General features: G+C 48.4%; 1 protein-coding gene across 1 annotated transcript in view; it reads right to left on the bottom strand.

The window, feature by feature from the left end:
- LOC131278853 (disks large homolog 5-like) overlaps nt 1–25,338 on the bottom strand; it is a 199,539-nt gene that overhangs the window by 128,317 nt on the left and 45,884 nt on the right.

Here is a 25,338-nt window from a genome sequence, read left to right as displayed (position 1 = left end):
TGGTCAGTCCCTGCCTCTGGGAAGCTGCCCTGTCCATCAGGACCATGGCTGCAGCTCAGGCCCAGAGAACCTTAATTATAGAGCCAGCTAAAGCAACTTCATCATCAGTGTACATCTCGCTTCCATGCTACTCCAGGGACATGAGTGAATGACTTTTGGTCATATATTTGAAAAGGACTGATGGGTTCTTTTTGTCTGGGGGCTTCAGGCCCAGAAGGCTAGCCACCCCCACACCCATGGTCAGCCCAGTCCCTGTCACCAGGCAGCACTGGGTGAGAGTTAGGGCCACCCCCAGCTGGTGCATAAAAGGTGGGGTCTAATGGTGTTCTCCTTAGCACAACCTAAGGCAACAGGGCTAAGTTGTCCAGGGCTGAGATTGGGACATACTGGTACAGACTCCCAGTTGCTAAAATACTGAAAGACTTGTTACATATCAGCAAGCAGCTGCTGCCCTGAACTGCTGCATGGTCATCACCATCACCCCAGATCCTCCAGTGGGACCCCAGAGTCCCTCATGATCCATCAATGCCAAGGTTGGCACCTGCCATGGTGGCTGGACGCTGCTCCTGGACTCGGTCAGGGCCTGCACTGGGCAGCAATTAGCCATTGTGCACACCCTCCCTGACATGCCCAGCTCATGTGCTGCAGCCTGACCACAGCACCTGTGGGCCATCGAATCATGTCCCCCACAAAAGACATGTTCAACTTCTAACCAACTCCCCCCCAAGTCCATGGGTATGAGCCTATTTGTAAACAGGATCCTTGCAGATCCTATTATTGGTTATGGTGTAGACTCATTTGTGAACAAAGATCCTATTTAAATGAGGCCCAAATGAGTCAAGATGGGCCTTTATCCATATGAATGGCCCTTATGAGGGCAGGAAATCTAGAGAGAGATACAGGGGACTAAGAAGAAGGAGTCAAAGCCAGAGAAGATGGTCATGTGGCAAAGGCAAATGCAAGCCAAGCCAAGTAACCCCAAGGATTGCAGCAAGCCACCTCCAGGATGATACAGACTCTGGGGGAAGGCATGGCCTGTCAAGACCTTGATTTTGGACTTCTAGCCTCCAAAACCATGGGACAGTAAAGTCTTGTTTTCAAGTCATCCAGTGTGTACCATCTGCCACAACAGCCCTGGAAAACTAAGACAGTGGCCCACTGTAAGAGCTAAAGGACCCTGCTCTATTGAGAACTCGTGAGACCACATCATCTATGTTGTCCACGTGGGGTGATGAAAGTGCCACGCCAGCCTGTCCCTTTGGCTAGGGATCTCCCCTTTTTAATCCCTAAGTCTGGGGAATCTGGAAGGGGCACTACAGCCTAAAAGTATTTTATCCATACCTTCAAGTCTTCATGTTTATGTAAATGCCCACATGCTGAGTTTCTGGCCCCAACGCTGGAACCGGACAGTCAGCTGGTATAATAGTTCAGCGCAGTGTCCTGATCAACAGAGATGAAACCCTGCACCCTCCTCTCCTGTCCCAAGCAGAGTACAGAATAACAGCACCCAAGTGACCTCCAATATCATTCTGACTGGTTTTTTCAAGCCACAAGTCATGACCCAGTAGCAGGCCACAAGAACCTATTTAGGTTTGGGAAGCAGTCATGGCTCAGCTGATAGAGCATCTGCCTATCATATGGGCATATGGGAGGGTCCAGGGTTTGATCCCCAGGGCCTCCTGACCCATATGGTGAGCTAGCGCATGCACAGGGCTGCCGTGCACAAGGAGTGCCATGTCAAGGAGTGCATGCTACAAGGAGGGCTGCCCCATGTGCAAAAAGTACAGCCCGCCCAGAAGTGGTGCCACACACACAGAGAGCTGATGCAGCAAGATGATGCAACAAAAAAGAGATGCTGTTTCCTGGTGCCACTGAGGGTGCAAGTTGGCACAGAAGAAGACACAGCAAGTCCACACAGGGAGCAGACAATGGCAGGTGTTGGGGGGGGAATAAATTTTAAAAATAAATTTTTAAAAAAAGGAACCTATTTAGTAATTCACAATCAGTACTTTTTAACTGAAATAGAAAATAATATAGCACACAACATAGAGTGCATGGCACTTCACAATGGTGCTGCTTCATCGATCTTCTGTTTGGTTGCATACAGGGGTGTGTGGAATGGGTTGAGAGGTAAAATGTGTCTCTTACAGTGTGCGGGTCTCAGGGGAAGACAATGTGAAGTTAGAAAGCCCCTGACCCAGCAAATTCCACCCTGTGCTGATGAGGCAGCAGTGAGCTGGGCGAGCCCACCCAGCGTGGAGCCAGTGGTAGTTCCCGGCAGGGCATGTGGCTCCCACTTCCCTTCCCATCAGATCTGCTGGGGCCCTAGGCACAGGCATCCAGTTTCCGAGATGCTAGGTGCTGCCTCTTCAGCGTCAAAAAGTTGCTCTCAAGTTCTCTAGTGCCTTTGTGACTTCTACCAGCAAAGACCCAGAGAAGAGACAGACCCCCTCCTGCACCACTAAAGTTCCTAAGTCACCAGTATACCATGGGGCTCCAGGCCAAACAGGGTCTACCCCAAACTAAGCTCAAGCAAGGAACTAGGGTTCTCCTTAAAAAAAAAAAATGCCTCTGCTCTTCAGCAAATCTTCCTTACCTCCACAGGTGGCCTGCCCTGGGGCTACTGAAAACAGGAGAGAGTGTGTGAGTGTGCATGTGCCTGTGTGCAGGTGTGACTGTGATAGACTAGGGCAGGGGGAATGCTCCTCCAGATAATTTACTTAAACTTATTTTTATCTCAATTAGAAATAACATAGATCCTGGGAGAGACACTACTAAAAACACCTCAAATGTGACTGTTGTTTTTCTAATAGGACCTAGTTAGATAAGAGCTAGCATTGGTTTTCCATGAACTATTTGTCAAGCATTGTGCTAGGTGCTTCCTACACATTATCTCATTTGACGCATCATAAAGCCCTCTATTTCAGGTGCAAGCATTCGCAGCACGCACACAGCTATCACTGCTTTTTTTTTTAGTGTCTTTCCCCCATGATGGCTTAATTTATTTTTTTAATTTATTTTTACTTATTTTTTTCATTTCTTCTTCTTCTTTATTTTCTTTTAAATTTTACCTTCAAAAAATATGAGGTCCCCACCATATACCCCCCACCCCACCCATGCCACCCCTCCCACATCAACAAACTCTTCCATGATTGTGGCACTTCCACTGCACCTGGCGAATACATTCTGGAGAACCACTGCAACACATGGACAATGGTTCACATTGTAGTCCACACTCTCCCCCAGTCCACCCAGTGGGCCACAACAGGACACACAATGTCCAGCATCCATCCCTGCAGCACCACCTAGGACAACTCCAAATCTTGAAAATGCCCCCACACTTTATCTCTTCTTCCCTCTCCCGACCATCAGCAGCCACCATGGCCGCCCTCTCCACATCACTACTACAATTTCTTCCCTTACTAATCACAATAGTTCCGCAGCAGCACAACAGTAAGTCCACTCTAATCCATACTCTAATCCTCCATCTGGTATAGCTGGGATGGCTATGTCCAGTCCCCCTCTACATCAAGAGGGGGTTTAGATTCCACATGGGTGATGGATGCAATTCTCCTGCTTGCAGCTGTAGATACTCTTGGCTCCCTGGTGTGGTGGATGATCCTCTTCACCTCCCTGTCAGCTGGTCAGGGTAAGTCCAAGAAACCAGAGGGTAGGAGCTGCAAGTCTGCTGAGGCCCAGGGCCTGGCTGTCACATGGACAGTTCAGAGATTCAGGTCTCCTGAGTATATACCAACCCAAATGCCAACCACAGGTCCGGTCCGGTAAAAGTAACAGAAGAGGCGTGTAGAAAAATTATATCTGAGTCCAACTCCATCACACTCAGGAACACAAACTCCAAAGTAGGGCCAACTGACATGGCTGTGAACTCCAGAGCCATCTGCCTTAACCATAGAACCTGGCACTTCTACGATGCTTACTCTACTCTAAGCATCTTACAAGGGTTAGCACATTTCATCTCATCATCAGCTCTGTACAGTAGGTGCTGTTATTATCCCCATTTTACAGGCAATGAATTGAGGTAAGAAAGACATCATGACTTGGCCAAAATCACACAGCTAATTAGTGGCAGAGCCAGGCTGTCAAGCTTCAGAGCCCCCCTTTCCCCCCAGAGGCAGGTAGGCTCCTTATGATGAACTCTGTTTTCAGATGTAGAAACAGGAAGTCATATCAACTGCAGAGTGGACTGAGGCTTCTGACTCCACCTGGAGGCTGTTCCCGTAAGCTGGGGTGATGGGCACCCTATCTGACAGCCATGGCCACCAGGGTGGGTGCCCGCCCAGGGTGGAGGTCTGATGCCTAAAGCTGCGCTGGGCTTCAATTCTGTAGTAGCTTGTCATGGGGGATCCAGAGGCTTTTAGGGAAGGGGTCCTGGTAAGTGGGACAATCAAGCTGCTTGGGGCCATGGCTGCTTTTAACCGGCAGGAAGTGTTTCAAGCTTTTATCAACACTGACCACCCCAATAAGAGCTAAAGCTCTTCCTTGAATTTTTGAATTTTAGTTTGTTCATTACAAGGTTTGGGATCTAGAAAGGACCCTAGAGAATATATGATTCAAAACACTTATTTTACAGACAAGGAAGATGAGTCTGCATCATGCCCAAGGTCACATAGCAAGAAAATGACCGAGTTGAGACAAAACTCCAGGTCACCTGGTTTGTGCTTTGGGGGTTTGCTGCTGGCTGCCTGTCCCTCCTCCAGCCACGCTGGTGCTGCTCGGTGAGATCTGTGGGTGGGCACATCGAGCACCCAGCCCCATGTGGAGATGCCACACCAGGACGACCCTGGGTTTCTAAGGAAGAGTCTCAGCTGCCCAAATTTCCACCAGTGACTGTGCTAGCCTCATGGACATTCAGATTTTTTCAGAAAGAACATGAATTTTGTGACTAATTTCAGCACCCATGGGAGATATTTAGAATGAACATCCGAGGCAGTTGGTAGCACAAATGTGTACTTCCTCGGAAGAGGTCAGAAACCATCAAATTGACATACATAAAACAGTTTCTTCATACCTTAATATTAAACTGTAAGAATAGAGTATCTCAGACAAAGCTTTAACCATAATATCCTTCTAAATAAACTATAGTAGTCAAGAACTCTCTAGATGGTTTTTTGTTGTTGTTGTCTTTCTTCGACCACTTCTATCCTTATCAACGGCACCGGGAATCTGTGTCTCTTTTTGTTGCATCATCTTGTTGTATCAGCTCTCCATGTGTGCGGCACCATTCCTGGGCAGGCTGCACGTTCTTTCACATGGGGCGGCTCTCCTTACAGGGTGTACTCCTTGTGCATGGGGCTCCCCTATGCAGGGGACACCCCTGCATGACATGGCACTCCTTGCACACATCAGCACTGCACATGGGCCAGCTCCACATGGGTCAAGGAGGCCCGGGGTTTGAACTGCAGACCTCCCATGACATAGGTGTATGCCCTATCCACTGGGCCAAGTCCATTTCACTCTAGATGTTTTTAATGAAAACTCAATGCTGTTTCAACCCTTATTCTCTCAATGCAATTCCCTGGTTTCAGCAGCTACCTCTAGACATTTGTCCATCTAGAGCTCAGTGACCGATCATGTGAGGTACTGGCCTGCACTTTATGTGATAAAAGCCACCTTTGCAGAATGTGCAGCTTCAATTACTTTTTTTTTTTAATTTAGTTTTTTGCTCTCCCCTTCCCCTCCGCTCCCAGTTGTCTGCTCTCTGTGTCCATTTGCTGAGTGTTCTTCTTTGTCCACTTCTGTTGTTTTCAGTAGCACAGGAATCTTTGTCTCTTTTTGTTGCATCATCTTGTTGCATCAGCTCTCCGTGGGTGTGGCGCCATTCTTAGGCAGGCTGCACTTTCTTTCACGCTGGGTGGCTCTCCTTACAGGGTGCACTCCTTGTGTGTGGGGCTCCCCTACATGGGGCCACCCCTGCATGGCAGGGCACTCCTTGCGTGCATCAGCACTGTGCATGGGCCAACTCCACATGGGTCAAGGAGGCCCAGGGTTTGAACCACAGACCTCCCATGTGGTAGACGGACACCCTATCCACTGGGCCAAGTCTGCTTCACTTTCAATTACTTTTAATTACCTCCTTCTTTGCCTGTCCCAGGCAGTGACTCGTATTCAATTACATGAGTCTCTCCCATACCATTCTGTACTGTGTCTATTCAGCTGTGCCAGGGCAGGGTAGGAGGGTCTTTCATTGAGAACACCCTCCTAATGAAGGATGCAAGGCAATATGTACTGAGCCTCATCTTGAGGTTCACACACAACCTTCCATCAAAACATATTATCATCCCTTGCCCAGAACAGATGGGAAAAAATTACTCCTATGCCCTGAAATTTTCCATTCTTGATCTCAGCCCAAAGGTGGCTTTTTATTTTTAAACTTGAGCAAAAAATAAAATAAAGTTCAACTATTTTTTGATTCATGCCAGGGCTAAAGAAACACACTTTGTTCTTGTCAAGTGCAAGGTAAGTTTTTTTTAACACATAGGTAACTCAAACAGCCAAGCTTCAAAAGCCCCAATTTTTCAACCAGGTGGTGTTGACAGAGCTCCTTTGCTATCACAGCAAGGCCAGAAGTCAATAGCCAGGGTGAGCGGGAGTGAGAATTCCACTTTTTGTCCAGTTGTCTCCAGTTCCACTAAATACTTTAAAGAACTGCATGTAATTCTGAAATGTGTAATTGGGGGGGGGCGGCTCCAGCTTTTTCTCCTCCCTGGGAACCCCTGTCTCTGGTTACTCCCCAGAGGCCGTGTCACCGCGGGGAGAAGGGATGGGTCCCAGGCCTTGCTCAGTTTGTTCTCTCTCATCCATCCTTGCCCGCTGTGCCCCCAGCCCCACCCCATCATTCCTTGAACCCTCACTCCACCAGCTATTCCCAGTCTCCGTGGAGAAAGAGAATGAGCACAAGTGTCAGGATAAGAAGAGTCGGGGTATGAATCCCTCTTTATCCACTCAGCCCTGGTTGCCCCCGGTACCTCCCTGGTCCACAGTGAGCCTCCTCCATCTCAACCTCAAAACCTTCCTCTCTGCCCAGTTGCCTAATGCCCTCTGATCCTCCAGCACACACTCTCACCCATGCTGCAGGCCCAGAGGAGCTCCATCTGCTCACGCTACCATGGCAGGGGTACATGCATCAGCAGAACTAGGGTGGGGACCACAGCACCCAGGACCTCACCCAGGTCCTGCCACCTATCAACCGCATGGCTGTGAACAATCCACGTACACTCTGGCAGATGGGGCTCATCGCTCTGTCCTGCCGTCACACGGTGCTGTTAGGAGAATCAAGGGGAAGCACCGATGCAAATGCACATTGAAGTCAGAGCTCAATAGAAGTGCACATTCCTATTAATAGACACACACAGTGCAGTGCTAGGCAGTGTGGTATGTTCCTTGAGGACAGAGGCCAAGAGACATTGGCAATAAAAGAAAGTGAATTATACCAGGCAGAAAACAAGCAACCAAAAGAGAAGAATCTAGATGACGATCTGTAGGGTTCCAGGGAAGGGCAGGTTCACAGTGACAGAAGCAATCAATAAAGGCTTCCTAGAGGAGGGGATTACTGGGTGCTTTATACTCTACCCCCAGAGAGGCACTCTGTGTGATGACAACTAACAGGGAGATGATGGACAAACAACTTAGCAAGGAACCGCGAGTGCCTACAACTGTAAGAGAGTCCCTTCCATCGGATGTATGGGATTGATGCCCCCTCAATTAATGGTGGAGTGGGCATCACCATCCCAGAGTCCCCAGGATTGGGAAACAAGCTATGGGCTAAAATAAACTTACTAGTATTCTATTATAGACTTTTTGTGATTCTATCAATGGAAGAAATACCATTGTTGTGGAGGCAGTGACCCATGCATGTTCTGGGGTTAGGGAGAAGGAAAAACAGGTTTAATAGAGGGGCATTTACAGGGCTTGGGAATCATCCTGAATGACATTACAACACAGATACAAGCCATTATATATCCTGCCATAACCTACAGAGACGAATGAGAGAGAGTATAAACTACAATCCATGCTTAGTGGCAATGCTCCAAAATGTGTTTATCAATTGCAATGAATGTACCTCACTGATGAAAGATGTGGCTAATGTGGGAAAATGTGGGAGGTGTGCGAGTGAGGCATATGGGAATCCCCTATATAATCTCTGTAACATTTAAGTAATCAAAGTATCTTTTAAAAAAATTTTTAAGTGTAGGGGGGAGTACTTTTCTGGAGCAGATATAGCCCAATAGTTGAGCACCTGCTTCCCATGTAGGAGTTCCCAAGTTCAATCCTCCATTCCTCCTAAAAAAATTTTTTTAAGTACTTTTAAACATGCCCCTTCCTAGGCCCAGGGCTCTCCACAGGTGAGAGACCTGCCCTGTTAGGTCTCAGCTTCCCAGCCTCTTTCTGGCCTGAAGTTGACCCAGTGTTGAGTGAATGAAAGAATGGGCTGAACCCTAAATGAGCAAGACTTGGGTCAATAGGAGAGGAGAGGAAATCCCAGACAAAGACAAAGATGTTGTGAAGGCGCACTTAGGACGCCCTGCCAGGCCACCTGGGCATGGTGGGGGTTCACGGAGGGCAGACAAGGAAGGGAAGGTTGGAACAGCAAGCTGGGGTCAGAGAGCAGAGGCCATGACTCTGGAGTTGAGGAGCTCCAGCTCTCAGCATTCAGGGAAGTAAAGGAAGCTCAGAGGAGTGACTTGAAGTCAGCGTGGGGGGGGGGGCGGTGAATTAAGCTGGTGCAGGACAGCCTGCAGAAGGGAGCAGAGTTGAGCGGGCAGAGCAGGATGTAATTCCAGGGAGCTGCAGAGAAGGGCCTGCTGTGCCTGCCTCCAGGCAAATCCCGCTTCTGGCAGCATAAATCTCTACCCAGGTAGAGGGCCATCAGGGCACACCCTGGGAATGGCCTTGACTGACTGGGCTTTTTACGTGTCCTCGAGTCCTCCCACCCAGTACCCTCCTGAATCCCTCTAGAGCAGAGCCATTCCATGTGTAGATGACAACTTCCAAGGTAGGTTCTCCCTTAGAGGAGAGAAATGGGCAGGAGCGGGGTGGGGAGGCAGAGGAGAGCTGTCACTTCCAAGCACATCTACCCGAAGTGGTACCTTTTCAACTAGTTTATAAGGTAATATGTTAATATGACAGTTAAGACTATGATAAAAAAGAAAGCAGAGGGGGAAAAGAGTGAAAGAAAGAGCCCGGCCATTCAACCCACAATGAAAACATCATTGAGAAGCAGACGCTGATGCTGAAGAGTGGAGCAGGGCCTGGGGGTGAAGACAGGAGTGGGAAGGAGAGGAAGGGACTGACAGCAGACTGCCCCGGGGAGAATTCAGGCCCTGTCACTAACTCTAATTAGCGTGCACTTGGGCGACTGGATTCTTTGTGCGTCAATTTTCCCCATCAGGAAAATGGTGTTGGCAATGGCTCCTGCCCAGCAGGGAGCTGTGAGAATCAAATGGGTTGATTCCGGGACAGCACTGAGCACCCCGCACGTTAGGAGGGGTCAGTAACTGGCAGCTAATATGGGTGCTATGCTAGAGGTGATCTCCTGCAGCATATAGTGTCTCTTCATCTGGGGGAGCAAGCACCCAACCCCGTGGCTGCCCCACAGTATAAACGTAGTCTCCCACCCACACCCCACCCCACTGGAATTCTGAGATGAAAAATGCCTCCCTGCAGCCCTAATTCTCTTATCAGGGGACACACGGAACAAGTTAGTGCCTCTTTGCCATTACAAACTGTCAGAGGTAAAGCAGCTGTCATGCCTCCACAGAATATCCTCTTCCCCAAAATCTTTCTTTCTGTTACTCATTCCCCTCATTTCTCTTACGTTCACCCACTGCACAGAGAAGGATAGGAAGCAGTGATAAGTAAAAATAGTAAGAAAATATTTTTTAAAGTAGAATACCTTGAAAACTCCTGCCTAGCAATGTCCCCCATGATTCTGCTCTCCAGGGGCCTAAAGCACCAGAATCCCATGGGCATGAAGCTGCAGGCTTCTGGGGACTGTCTCTCCATCCCGCTCCCAGGGGCCCTGTCCAGGGATGATGGGAGCTGGCTTCAGGCCTCCCTGGTCTGCCCCGGCCCAGCCTGGGGCAGCCACCTGAGAAGTGCCACAGCAAAAGTGCTTCTGGCCACCCATGAATGCTGGGGAAAGCATTTGAAAATAAAGTTTCAGATTACCACTGGTACTTCTGGAGTGGCCTGCTGGTGCCTGCAGCTGTCCCACCGCAGGCCGGTGGCATCATCAGCAGGTCTGACCATGCCGAGTTCCAAGGCTTGGCTGGGCAGAAAGGTCCCCAGCCGGCCGAGCTCAAGTCCCTGGGGAGAGGGTCCCCTGCCATCACCTTCCCCAGGCTGCTACTGCTGCCCTTCCAGGGTAGAATTCTGCTGGGATGACTTGGCCTCCCACCAGGAAAAGTTCAGAAGCTATTCCAATGTCCAGGACACCTTCTAAAAACTTACTGTGCATCAAGCATTGCTCCAGGCCAGCCTAGATGAGATCTAATCCCCAAATTCTCACTGTATTCATTTCCCAGAATGAAAAAAAAAAAAAAAGGTCCTGCATTCCTCTGATACAGAATGAGGGAAAGAAGAGGGAGAGAGAGGGGAAAGAAAAAAAAAGAAGAGGAAGAGGAAAAAAAAGAACAGTAAAGCAGAAACTAAAAAGAAAAAAGAGAAAGGAAGTGGGGGAAAGGAGGGAGACAGAAAAGGAGCCAGCTCTCCCATTTCCCCACCACCCCTGCTGCTCAGGGAGCTCCTGAACTGGGACAGCCCTGGTATGTCCTGTCCTCTGGCAGAGCTGACCAAGGGGTAAGGGGGCAGGATGCCTGCAGGGCGATGTAACAGGTTTGGACCCAAGCCCTAAAGTAGAGTTCAAATTCATGCAAAGCTCAAATCTCCCAAGAGTTAGGATTAGATTAATCGGGGATGGATTTGCAGGCTGGACCCGCCCAAGGTCTGTGTCTGTCATGTGTCAACCACATTTGTGCCCCTCTCCAACTCAGAGACCGCACCATCCATCACCACCTGGGAACGGGAGGCCCGGCCAGAGCCATTCTGCCCAGGTCCCAGCCCTCTGGCAGGCGGCCTGCCTCTCGGCCAGCCCGGCCCTCTCCTCGCAGAGCAGCCAGGCTCCCCTGCCAGCTTCCAAATAAATACATTTAACTCAGGAGCAAATAACAGTCTCTGGAGGAAGTCCTGGCAGTTATGAATACAAGTCCCCTTATTCATCTGAAGAGTTAATTTAATTAAGCAAGAAATTGTAGGATTGGACCCTTCCCAAGGGAAATGGAGGTGGGGGAGATGATCTGGGCTCCAGAATCCAGCACAGTAATGGGAAAGGGAAATAAGGATGCTTACAAATACAACTGAAATACAAATCTCCTTGAGCCCTCAGAACAGACCTGCCTGGTCAAGATCACTGCCCTGTGATACACAAGCACAGACCCCACATTAAGGTGTGACATCAGGTGACATGGCCACCACATGAAACCATCAGGCTCAAACCAGGCAGGACACTGGAGTCCAAATCAGTCTTACTTGCAGGATATTACAGCACATCAAATCCTGGAAAACCGTGTATGCTACTTTATAAGAAATGCTGTCTTTGATGCCTCATTATTGAGGATTGCTGTCTCGATGGTTCTGATTTTAAGCTGGACAAGCCTTGCTCTTTTCTCAGGAGTCCAAGGTTTCCAGGGCCCTCTAAAGCTGAAACTTCAAAAAACTTTGAAATTGTGAAGCATTTCTCAGGAAAAAGAAAACGCAGTGAGGTTTTAATGCCCTACAAGGCTAATAGTCATAAAGGAAAAAATGTATGCCAGTTTGTAGGCAACAGTCCTTATAAAGGGAAACCTGAAATATCATGAAGGAAGGACAGAGAAGAGGAAGAAAATATTTGAAAAGAGCAGAGGAGATGGGAAAAGATTCGACAAAGATACAGAGCTGTAGCTCTGTCTTCTTATTTTGCATTTGGTTAGTCTTCATCAGGGCACAGCAAAATAAAAGTGATACGTTTTCAACCCACACACACAACACATGGACACTGTAAAAAGTAGAAAAGCAGAGCAGGGTTTGAAAATATAATTCAGAGTTTTTTAAAAAGCCATACTACACCGAGCCTTACACAGGTATGAAGATTGTTTACAAAGTGCTTTCATTGCCATCACTCATTTCACCCCTACAAAAACCCTCAGAGGTTCATTTTATAGATATTCATAGTCAACTTTCTGAAAGCTGGTCCTGTATACTTTCTGCCATCTATCAATCTTTTCTCTCAAGAAATATTCATTGATTAATCAATAACACACACACTTCAAATATATCTATAGGTCCACAATCTCTTACCAAAATTCTTGGGGTCAGATGTGTTTTAGAATTCAGATTATTTTAGGTTTTAGAAAATTGATAAGGTGAATGAGGTTTGGGCCAAACATCGCAAACACATTAGCATTTCTCCGGTGAGGTATTTGAATATTCACACCATGTTGAATGAATAAAGGCAATGAACAGCCTCACGTCAGTTCAGGTCAGTTTGCTCCCAAATGAATTATGTGAAAACCCTCACATTTCAAAGCTTTGGGAGACTGGTTTTAGAACTGGGAACAAGGGGTTTGGGGTCTAGATAAATGAATCCTCTCTCAAAGTCCCTAACACCCGTATCTACCAGCCCGCAACTCCTGGGGATGCAGTGTCAAAGTCCCAGCTCTGCTTCTCAGAAGGAGCTGAAAAGAACAGGGACCTGGAGTGACAGAAGCATTGAGATGGCAAAGGCCAGGGAGGGCCTGAGAGTCCTGTGTCTGCAGCATGTTCATGGGACAGGAAGGGGCGATAGCCCAGGCCTCAAAACCCAGAAGCCTCAGAGAACCCGGCAGCAACACCCTAAAAAGGTTCTTAGCAAAAGCCGCAGGTGCAGTGGTAGGGGCAGGTGGGAGGGGAGCCCACTAAAAGATGTGGCACGTGAGCAAGGCCCCACTTCCCCTTCTGTAATGTGAGAGAGCTGGACTAGACCAACAGCTTGCAAACTGCAGGACTTAACCCAGTAGAAGTCTGCTTAATGGGCCATGGGCTATCATTTTTAATAAAATGGAAGAGAACAGAAAGAAAACATCAGGCTGCATCTCATGTGGTAAGAGCAGCTATTGTTTGTTGGCATTTTGTTTCTGTATGGTATATGTATAATCTAGCATTGTATACACAATATATGTATTATATGTGTAGGTAGATGCAAGTAGATATAGATAGACACATACTCATAATGTACATGTATTTCTTACTAGGGAAATGGTCTTCAATTTTTGAATTTACCATACTCGATGCTTTCCTATAAATCTTTTCAGCACAAACACCCAGGGAATTCTTTTTTCTGCTGTTACATAATCCAAGCCTTGGTAATAAAGTCTTCCTAAACTAAAAACCAAGAAGAGACCTGGCTAAGCCTTTTGTTTTTCAAGATTTGCCTTAATGATGGAGACCTGACTTCTCATTTTATCTCTGCTATTTCCTCACTCTGACCCCTTGGGCAGGTCCCTACTCTCTGGACCTTAGTTTCCCCATCTGTGCCAAGCAGAAGTTGACCATCACAGACCCTGAGAAGCAACTGCTCATGCAAATGAGGGAAATAATGGCACCTACCTCCCAGGGCTGTTGTGAGGACGCCATGAAGCAATACTTAGAATGGTGCCTCCTGGCACACAGTAAGGGCCATATAATTTGGTTTTTAAGATAAGACGCTGACTATTTGCCACACCTGGTGTCCACAGTGCTTTGAACTGAGCATGCATGATGCATGTACAGTTTGTCCCTTTGTAGATGGAGTTACTGGTGACTTTCCAGGGCCTTCAGACTCTGGCCACTAAAGGGGCTGGGGCTGGAGGCCATGATCACCCTGCCCCCCTTCTCCAGCTTCATCCTCACCCTTGGAAGGCTCAGCACATCCCCTCAATAAATTATGGCCAGAACTCTGTGTTTGCTCCACAGCTTCCCGGGAGATGGGCAGCAGCATAGCAGAGGGATTACTGTGCATAAGTATTTCTCTAAACCTCATTCTTGCCACCACTGGCACTGAGAGCCAGGGGACCAGTGCCCCAGCAGCCCCCTCCCCATTCTAATGCAAGGGAAGCCGGCAAGGAACAGATGTCATCCTCCTCCCTGAATACAGTATGAAGGCCACACAAAAAGGCAAGCCCCAGAACTGGGCAGCAGTGGCAGAGTGTGGGAAGCATAAAAGGAAGAGGCTGTGCAAACTGGGCTCTCCAGGAACTGGCCATGTCCTTTTTGGGAGCAGAGCTTTTGCATCAAGCAGGACATTGCTCTTCTAGTGCTTGGCTGGAAGGCCAGCAAGTCACCACGTTACAATTCCATCCCGATGCTGCAGAAGGTCTACAACGTGGCCCCACCACCCTCCCTCCAGGCCCAGGGCAAGCACCCGTGCTGCACCTCTCCTCACAGAGGGAAGCCTGTCTCCTTTATGCACTTTTTCTGGGCCCAGGAAGCTAAACGGTAGCTTAGAGGGTACTTTCACCTCTCCTGGCAGGTAAACAGGGCTCTTCTGCCCAATTTATAGCTGAGAAAATGGAGACTTATCTCATAGACCTCAAGCAGCAGTTCTGGAGCCTGGCTGCACCCGAGAATCCCTTGCAGAGCACTTAACAATCCCAGTGGCCATGGCACAGGCACACCTCTTTGGGTGAGACGCAGGCACTGTATGTGATTCCCTCCCCAGGTAATGCAAAGGTGCACTCAGGGCTGACAGCCAGCTCCAGCTCCTGCTTCTCAACTGCACTTGAGCCCCTGGTAGGCTGGTGAAAACACAGCCCTGGGCTCCACCCCCAGCATCTCTCATTCAGCAGGTCTGGGGTAGGGCCTGACCCATCCCACATCTAACAAGCTCCCAGGTGAGCTGCCAGGGCACTGTGAGAACCAAGCTCAAGATCCATGCAAAAGCCTCTGATTGATTTCTCTGCCGTAGCTTGGGGCAAATGCTTCCTGGCTTGAGAAGCCCTGGTCTGGAGCAACGCTTCTCAAACTTGCATGTACACACAAATCTCCCAGGAATCCCATTAAAAGGCAAATCTAAAATTTCTCTAAAAATAAAGTGCAATATTACAAAAAATTTAAAACAACAAAAAAAGGTAAATTGGGTCTCAGGCCTGGGGCAGGGCTTGTGCCCCGGCTCCTCCCACTCACCTCACTTTGAATAACAAAGCCCAAGATGAGCTGCTGAGCTCTTGGGTCTTCTCACTTCAAGCAGGTCTAAGGCAGGCAACTCCCCCTTTTCCAGAACAGAGAGCTGCCTCCTTGAAACTCCCATCACGCACACTTGCTCTGAGAGCAGAACAAAGTGAACGTGCCCCTCTTTCCCAGGAGAGCTCTTCTGAATACAGTTATCTCCATCCTTTGACCTCTGTTTCACCACACTAAGCCAATGGTCTCCTGTCCCTTTAAATCTTCTTCAAACAGGACCACAGACAAAACTCTCCATCGCATGGCACTCAGAACCCCACTGGGCGCAGGGGCAGAGACACAGAGCAAACAGCCCTGCAGCAAGACTGCCATGAGGTCCCAAGGCGAGAGCCACAAGCAGCGGGTGCAGGACGATGGCACAGGAAGAAGATCCAGCTTCCCATCTTCAGCCAGGGGGTCTCAGGATTGCCAGCTCTCTGCCCTCTATGGTCCTGGTCCCATTCTCCCGCAGATTAGATCATCTGTCAAGCCTGGAGATGTTGCATGACCTGCCAGAGTCATCCAACAGGGCAGGGGGCACAATTACAAATGAGCCCTGCTTTCATGCTCGCTAGGTGCTCGGCCTTGTGTAAAGTGCCCTGCCAGGATCCTTCCATTTCATCCTCACAGCTGCCTATGAAATGTAACTGGGGTGCCCCCTGTTACAGAGGAAGAATGGAGACTTGAGGATAGGAGGCAACTTGTCCAAGGGGACGTGCCCAGGTGGGAGGGGCTGGGCCTCCCCAGCCCTCCAACAGGATGGCGCACACCTGGCCACGGTGCTTCTGACATCCTCATGGCATTTCACACATAACAATAATGACAATCTTATTACACGTAATATACTAGGCTATTCTAAATGATATACACAGATTATACACATACACCCATATATTATGTGTGTGTGTGTGTATACCTACACTCCATCCTCACAACATCCTTTTTAGGTAGATATTACTAAACCTTGCATTTGGTAGATGAGAAAACAGAAGGACAGAGGCTGGAAACTTTCTCAGGGTTTCACGGCTAGTTAGTGGTGAAGTCAGGATTTGCGATCGGGCCATCTGGTTCCCAAGCCTGTGCTCCTGACCATCCCACTCCCCTGCTCACACCGACTCCCTCTGACTAAACTGTAAGTTGTGAGCACAGTTCAAAGCTTCTAGGTGCTTCCTGTCCACACCTGGTGTCCAGCCCACTACGGAATCCTTGATAAATGCCTACTAACGACCCAACAGGTGCATCCCACACTATTTATAGCACCCAGCATGGCCAGCTGGCTATAATTAGACCAGCCTCTGTCTGGCCTGGAGCTAAATTAAGCCAGTGGGATTAGAGGCCAGCAGCTCCGGACACCTCCTGCAAAGAAGAACTGGTGATACGTAAGAGGAGTCTCTTCAGGGAAACAGCCCAGTCTCAGCCAGTGGGCCTTTCTCTGGGCTGGTTTGTTGATCCAAAGGGTTACCCACATGACTGAAATGTCCTGACCTCAGTCCTGCCCCTGGCATCCCCCAAGAAAATCAAAAATCAAAAGTAGAGAAAGAATGACACCTTTCTCACAGGGTCAGGAGACTGGGATGCGGCACCTGCCCCTGCCTCTCAGCCCCGTGACCAAGCGACTCACCTTCTTAAATGAAGAGGTCAGCCAGGTCCACCACTGCAGTTCCCTGCAGCTCTAAACTCCCAGCCATCTCAGGGATGTCAAAAAGGGGCCCTCGGTTAAGTTCCGTGGCTGGGATAAAACGCTAGGAGGCTCCAAAGCAGGGTCTATGGGAAACCAGCAGCCCATCCACGAGGCAGAAACCTTGAGGGTGGATGCTGTTTACTTGGAGGGAGGGATGTGATGTAAAGACAGGGTGTGACTTCTCAGGCTGCTGGTGCAGTGGGCACTGGGGCAAAGAAAACTGATGACCCCTCACCATCTCATGGGGCTGAAGAGGAAATGGGCAGAGGGGGTTGGGAGACCCCAGAGCTTCTGGCAGCCCAGTGTCCTGCCTCATGCAGCACTCAGAGGCCTTCCCTGCCCTCCTTATCTTAAACAACCCACCCTCCCCTCCACTTCCTTTGCACAGCACCTCCAATGACCAGAAACTCTTTCCCCATCAATTTGTTAATATATGTGTCATTATCTTCCTCCACTCAAATGTAAGCCCCATGGGACAGAGCAGTGTCTGTCATCTTCACCTCTACAGCCCAAGCCCAGAAGAGTGCCTGGCAGGGATCAGGCACTGGACAGACGTCGCCTGATGGGTGAGTCATTTCCCCCCTAGGCCTGCTGCCCCTGTGCTAAGCACCCGGTCCCCCAGCTCTTGGAGTCTCTGGGCTTCTCCCTGTTTCTCATTATCCAAAAAGGCATCCCAGAGCAGGGAGCTGTGAAACCAGAGAGGAAGGAGAGGAAAGGAGGAAGAAGGTGGGAGCCTGGGAAGGTAGCTACCACAGGAGGATGCAGTGCTGTCTGGCCAAGGAAGGGGAAGGGCATTTCCTTGAGGAGAGAAGAGGAAGAGCAAAGGCACAGAAGCAGCCAGTGAGGGCTCTCGGAGCAGCGGGCTGTGCCCAAGAGCAGAAAGGGCAGAAGAAGCAAGGTGGGGCTGGGGAGTCAGCAGTGCTCAGTGGCAAAGGGATTCTGATGCCATGCCAAGAAGCCTGAATTTAACTTTTTGAACAAGAGACCCTGCATTTTCATTTTCCACTGGACCCTGCAAATTATGTAGCTGGGCCTGCTTGAAGTGGTTAAGGTCACGTGGCTAAGCAGTGGTGGAGTCAGGGTTACCGTGGCAACAGGACTCTAGCAGCTGCCTGCCTGACCACTACTCCATCTGAAATGGCACGGAAGTGCCAACCAGAGCCCAGGCTCTGAAAAGCCCATGCCAGGACAGCCTCCAGGCTGTTCAGCCCCAAGGACTGGACTTCTCATCCAAGGAGGAAAAACCCACTGCATGGGTCTGGGCCAGTCCAGCCCCCAGGCCCAACCTTCCTCCCAAACATTCTCTCCCTCCTTGGGTAAGAGGCCCCTTCTGCATGTGGCCATCCCTCCTTGGCCACGAAGCCTCCCAGCCACACCGTGACATCCCTGGGATGGCAATACCACAGAGGGGAGGCCAATGAAGGCCCGCTCAGCTGGGCCAGGTCTCTGGCTGTGGCTGAGCACACACACACACCTTGACAGGTGCAGGCAGAGCTAACTGCAAAGAGCACCCAAGTTTTAGGAGTGATGGAAGGGAGCCAGAACAGAGGCTGATGCTGCGAGCCATCACCAGTCTCTGATATCCCCAGGAGAAAGCTTCCTAGAGAATGAAACCTTTTTTAAAAATTCAGCAAATCCAGGAGACATCCCCTCAGGATAGAGCTGGGAGGTTCAACTCCTCACATTTTCCAAGGGTTTAGAAGATGGGAAATTTCTCCAGCAAGATCAAAGGCATCTCCACGCAGACCCACAGGGCAAAAGCCTAGCACATCCCCAGGGTCAGCGGGCACGGAGGCGAGCGCGGGCTCTGGGGCCACCCTGCCCAGGCTTGAATCCTGGCTTGGTCACCTACTAGCTGACTGATCTTGGCAAGTTACTGAACCTTCTTGTGCCTTAGTTGCCTCCTCTGTGAGACAGAGAAACTAGCACTTATCACATAGGGCTATTATGAAGCATAAATGTATTAATATATGTGGACTAAAAGCTTAAGAGTTGCTAGCAATTGGTATTACTGTCATCATCTCTGAGCTCTGATTTAGGTACACAAAGAAATGTTCACAAACCCAGAAGCAGCCTCAGCCTTTCCTTCCCTCTAGAATCCCAGGGACAAGCAAGCAGTACTGCCCTTTCTTGACCAACTGCAAGGAAGTTACCTGCCCCTGCTAGGACACTGGGTCTTTGCCAAAGCCCACCCCACGAGGTCAGCTCACAAAGCCACCCCTTCGGGGCCTCCTTGACTTGGGTGGTTGAGGCTCAGTTCCATATTTGATTCCAGATGAGACTTTCAATTGACTTTCACAGACACATGGCTGCTTAGATGCAGGCGCAGCCCCAACGCAGGGAACAAGCAGCCAGCCAGGGAGGACCCACTTCTTTGTGATCTGTCTGCACCCATGACCAGCCAGCAGCCCATCTGCCAATCTGTGTATGGGGCAAAGTCGACTCTGGCAAGGTGACATAATTCCAGCATCTCCGTCCCCTCCTGCTTCAATCAACAGCACTGTGGGCCTCCAACCTTCTTTTGGCTCCAAATGTTGCTCGTGGGCCCAGGACTATCATGTCTAGCAGGCATCCCTGTGCCAGGCTCACAAGCAGGGCTGTTCTTGCCAGCCTGGATCCTGTGGCTCTGCCTGCCCCTCTCCAGCCCTGACCCTTGCTCTTGCTGCCTGGGCTCCCAGGCAAGGCTTCTCCCTCACCCCATTCTGGCCTGACCACAGCAAATACCATCCTGAGCAGTTAAAAGCTCATTAGAAATCAGGTCAATGTACCACGGGCCCAGTTTCACAGAAAGATGGATGGGGTCACAAATGGGCACTGGAATCCAAGCTCTGGCAAACACACAGCAACTCCAGTTCAAAGGCAGTAACTGTGGGTACTGGTCATAACACTAGGAGAATCTAACCCCAAAAAGGGATTAGTATCACACACTTGGCCTTGGGGGCCCATGCAGTGATAATATTCTAAGATCTGGAATTTGAGTAATACAACAACCATCAGCTTCACGATAAGGAGGACACCCTTGAGGGAAACTGGCTTACCCCTCTCTGAAGAATTATTTCTGCAAGGAGGGCAAGATCAAGGCTAGTCCTGGGTCTTGCTGTAACCTCCTTGGCTTTGTGTGATGTTGAAGGATTATGGTTTTGGGGCTCTCCCAGAGATTTCCTGTCTCAGTCACTCATGTTCCAAGTCCAGCCACAGTATTGGCTCAACAGGAGAAGCCAGTGCATCCAACCGCACTTCTTCAACCCAAGCCCTGGCCATACCCAGGGAGGAAATTCTAAGGAGGCATAACCATAGGTAGATTTAAGAAAAGTTTACATTTCTTAAAAGCAAAGTCTCATTCACAAAGGACACAGATAGCAGAGGGGCTGGATTTATGGGGTAGGATGATTAATCTCTGTTCCTCTTTAATATGTTATATTTAATCATACTTTACCAAGGATCTAATTGGTTAATAATTTGTTGATTGCTCCAATTGCATACATAGCTGTTACAAAAATCCAGAGTGCAGAAGAAAGTTGAACATAGAAGTACCATATGACCCAGCAATCCCATTTCTTGGTCTTCCCAAAAGAATTGAAAGCAGGGACTCCAACAGATATTTGTACACTAATGTTTATAGCAAAAAGGGGGAAGAAACACAAGTCTCCATCAACAGATGAAAAGATAAACAAAATGTGGTATATACATACAATAGAATATTATTCAGCTGTAAAAAGAAATGAAGCCCTGATACATGCAACAACATAGATGAGCCTTGAAGATATGTCAAGTGAAATAAGCCAGACACAGAAAGACAAAATTATGTAATCTATCCTTGTTGTCAGCAGCACGGGAATCTGTCTTTTTGTTGCATCAGCTCTCTGTGTGTGCAGCACCACTCTTGGGCAGGCTGCACTTTATTTCACCCTGAGCAGCTCTCCTTACAGGGTGCACTCCTTGCACATGGGGCTCCCCTATGTGGGGGACACCCCTGCATGGTACAGCACTCCTTGCATGCATCAGCACTGCACATGGGCCAGCTGCACATGGGTCAAGGAGACCCAGGGTTTGAACCACAGACCTCCATGTGGTAGGCAGACACCCTATCCATTGGGCCAAGTCTGCTTCCCCAAAGCTCCTTTCTGAAACCTCCCTCTCATAAGCACACAAGCCAGATGGCCTTCTAAAATCTCATATTTAACACAAATAGAAGCCAGTTTGACCAAGCACACTTTATATCACAATGTAATTAACTGTCCAAATCAAACAGCATGCTTTTTAGTACACATTTTCCCTTCACAGAATAAAAGACCCCAGTTTTCATCCAACATATTTCTGAAATCATTGTGTCACTCTCTCCTCTTCTGAATGTGATAGGGGATGAGCCAGTTTTACAGTCACCACTGGAGAGAATCTGCAAGTGCAAAGAGGAGGCTAAGGTGCCAGATTCTGTCTTCATTTGTAATACAGGATCACACACTAACACTACTGAGCTTTTCCCACCAACACTCTTGGTTCCAGGGGCAACAGAGGAAAAACAGTTGTAGCACTTAAATGCAGACTGTTTCAAGTTTGACGGCTTCTTGTTGTGCCCCAGAAGATACCTGTTCTGGATTCTGAAAGGACTGCCCTCCACTGTCTAGACTCATGACAAAGAGAGAAAGAGGTCTGTGGGTTTTCTCAAGAGCACAGCAACAAATCCAGGTTCTTACAGGTAAGTTCCTGTTGCATTTCATGACAGAATAGAGATGCAGTGTTGAATTATTTGAGCTCTAGTCAGATATTAAATATTACTGCCTATTTTAAAATGAAGGGTCCATTCATTTTTAATGTTACACCATTAACCTGTACTAAAATAAATTGGAATAATTAAGCCTAATATTAATGGAGTAAAATCGTGAGAGAGGAAGAGAGGAGGGGAATAAGTTGAAGAACCGTATTTTTTCCCTACATGAAAAAATAAAACATGCTGATAATGGAAACACACAGGAAAGAAGTGTTTATCTGCATACCAAGGAGCACAGAGAACTTTCCCAAATCTGCCCTCCCTATTGACTGCTAGCACAGTTTTTTGATCATCTGTTTTGGTTGTTTGACTCCAGTTTATTTCCATGATAGCCTAAGAGTTTTCTGTTCCAGTTAGAGGAGGGCCCTGACCTGGGACCCAGGCTCCCAGTTATGATGGGTTGGCTATACACTGCTCTCTGCTCCCAGCTTTGTGAAATGTCAACCTCCCGCGTTCTAAGCAAACACTGCTTGAATTTATTTTTTCTGGAATTGAACCTCCCTCCCGCCACATGGCTGAAGTAAAGCATGAGGCCCGAGCTCAGCCCTCAACACCAAGGCTGTACCGTCACTCCCTGAAGAGGGAAGGAGGCTTTGCTGAGATCGCAGAGTCTGGACTTGTGTAAACAAGCAGTATAACTTGCACGTCTCTCTGAGCATTTTAAATGGGAAAGCAAAACTCATTACACAAATTAAACCCTCTGCTACATTCTTAAGTGTTCAAATAAACTTCTCCCCAGCAGTCAGCCTGCACGCCTATGGTTTTGCGTTACTGGGATGAGCCAAAGGGAGGGAAGAAAAGAGACTTTATCTCATAAGCGTAAAGAGATCAAAGTAAAGAGAACTGAGCTGAAGAAATGCAAGGATTCTGCTGGGTGCACTTTTCTCAGCGGGGTGGGATTTCTGTGTCTGGGTTATGGGCTCCTGAACACACAGGCTTTGAGAACGTTTTTTGCAAAAGCTATAGAAAGCAGAGCATGGTTTGCTTTCCCAGGCACTTTCACGTCTGGGATCAGTCAATAAGCAAACATTTACTGAGAGCCTACCAGACTTCAGGCTGATGCAGGAGATTATCTCACCTACCAATCATCTCACTGCCCCGAGCTCCAAATAGGCCTGCAGCTCCGAAAAGGAAAATAAGGCTGGATCTCCCCTCAAGAGGTTTACAGTTAATCTGAAGAGACAAGAAAGAGTCCCATAAAAAGATAATTTGAAGTTAGTGATCCTCCAACTTCAATCAGAATTATAACTCCATTAGGAGCTTGTTCAAAACACAATCAAACAAAGAGGCTTGTGCTCTAATTCCATGGGTCTGGGGTCTGGTCCCTGTTTTTAACAAGGATGCACAAAGCCGTAAAAAAAAAAAAAACAACACTACACTACAAAGGAGACAGTCACTCCTACTGGCCAAGGCCAAAGGACTCCAGGAAGGTCAGACATTAGGGGAAACTGCAAAGGCCAACAGGAAGCAGACAACAGAGAAGAAGGGAGAAGGAAGGCACTCCTCCAAAGCGGGGCCAGGGGAAGGGGGTTCCCAGGCAAAGGTGGCACATGCAGGGGACAGTGTGCAGAAGGCTCTGAATGAAACAAACACTGACAGAACGAGAGACCAGGACAGACAGGTCAGGGTCAAAGTAAGGAGACTCCTGAATGCCAGGCAGTGAGTGCTGAACTTTAGCCTGAAGGCAAATGGGAGCCTGCAAATGGCAGCACTGAAAGTGTGGGGACAGGGGAGCAAGAGGGCCCCAAAAAGAGAAGTGCTGTTTTCAGGCTATGCCAGAACTATGCAGAAGACCGGAAGGTAGGCCCACAGTTAGGGTAAGATATTCTACTTTCCTGTTCTATCCTCACCACAGATTAGTGAACTCAACAGAGCCAACAAAATTGTCTTCTTTCTACAGAGAGAAAACTGGGGCACAAAGTGGTCAGACAGTGGGACAAATTGCTTAGGAAATAAAAAGAGAGAGGGGATGGCTCCAGCTTCATGGATAAGATTGTTGACAAATCAATTCACTGTATATCAAGTCTAGTCAATATGTATTTATTGAGTATCTTATTGGGAGCAAGGAATGGAAGATGCAAAAATATGTGAAACCTCATTCCTGCCCTCAAGAAGTTCACCTTCTGGTGCTGAGATAGGTAGGCAAAGTTTCTCTGTAAAGAGCCAGAAAGTCAAGCTTTGAAGACCATTTGGTCATTGCCTCAACTACTCAATTCTGCAGCTGTAGCACAAAAGCAGCCATGAGCAATTCATAAACAAATGGGCATCACTGTGTTCTAATAAAACTTTATGGACAAAAACTGGCTGTTCACCAAATTTGACCCACAGGCTATAGCTTGATGATCCCTGATCTAGTGTGTAAAACAAAGCCATACAAAACTAGTTAGAAAACAAGGGAAGTACTTCATAAATAAAACAGCTTTGGAGCATAGAGGAAAGAGAGCTATTTGGTTGGGCAATGGTTGGAGAGGTGACATTCAAGCAAGACAAGTCTTGGTCACAGATAAAATGATGGGGTCTCAGCAGAAGCCTGCTGATGGGTCCCTCTTGTCCCAACATTCTGTGGTTTGTATGACCTGCTGCCTTCCAGCCCAGAGTCTTTCAACCACACAAGCAATATGGCCCCTCTCAAGCTTCCCAGATTCCTCCCCTCACCTCTAACATCCATTTCAGAATGTCTAATATCCAATTTCAGAAGGGCACTTAAAGGAATAAAAATTCCTACATCATTCTGGAGTTTAAACACACGCACACACATGTAAACATCCCTCCCATCGCTGTGTGTTAAGTCTAAACATAATCTCATTCTTTATCTTCCTAAAGGCCTTCTCCCTCCTCCAAGGAATTTCTCCCCTTAAAAGAATCCATCTGCTCCCACACCAGATTCTCTGGTGAGATTCAAACGTTCTACTTGACCAAGTACCAGCCTTAAGAATAATATGAAGCCAGGAGTAAAGCAAGGGTAGCCACACACCTCATCTGGCCCTGCTGTGCTGGTGCCAGATGGAAAAACAGAAATAGAGCCACAGAACCCAACAGCAACACCTCTGATGTTGCCAGCAGGCAGTGAGTGAGGCCCAGGCAAATAAGCACATTAAGACAGTCTGTGCAGTAAGGGGCACGTCCAGGGCTCAGAGTGACTTCATCCAAGCTGGCCAAGGTCAACTTCAGGCAAAGGCTTAGTCAGCCTCCTCTTCTGGGGGCTCCGACTCTCCCAGCCAAGATTGCTCATGGTACCAAGAGAACTGGACAAGGCCATGAGTGAGGCCAGATGCCAAGAGGAGAAAGGCCAGCAAAAGGTACCCACAGATTTCATGTGGTGACTCCAAGACGGCTGTGCATAAATTCCACCTCCACGCTCACTTGTTCCAATCATACCCCACTCAAACCTAACCTCCTGCACCGAGCTCTCCCAGATTTTGCCAATTCACAATGACCTGTTTCTCCTCCACATCTACTTCTACAGCAGTGGTTCGCAAAGGGTGGTCCCTGGACTGGCAGCATGAGCATCACCTGAGAATGTGTTGAAAATGCAAATTCTCAGGCCCTACCCAGTTCTAGTGAATGAGAAACCAGAGGGTAGAGCTAGCAATTTGTGCTTTGACAAAGTCCTCTGGGTAATTCTAAGGCATACAAAAGTGTGGGAGGATTCTAGGAT

Source organism: Dasypus novemcinctus, chromosome 6 (genome assembly GCF_030445035.2).
Source record: "Dasypus novemcinctus isolate mDasNov1 chromosome 6, mDasNov1.1.hap2, whole genome shotgun sequence".
Lineage (NCBI taxonomy): Eukaryota > Metazoa > Chordata > Mammalia > Cingulata > Dasypodidae > Dasypus > Dasypus novemcinctus.
This window is presented reverse-complemented; position numbering and strand designations above follow the sequence as displayed.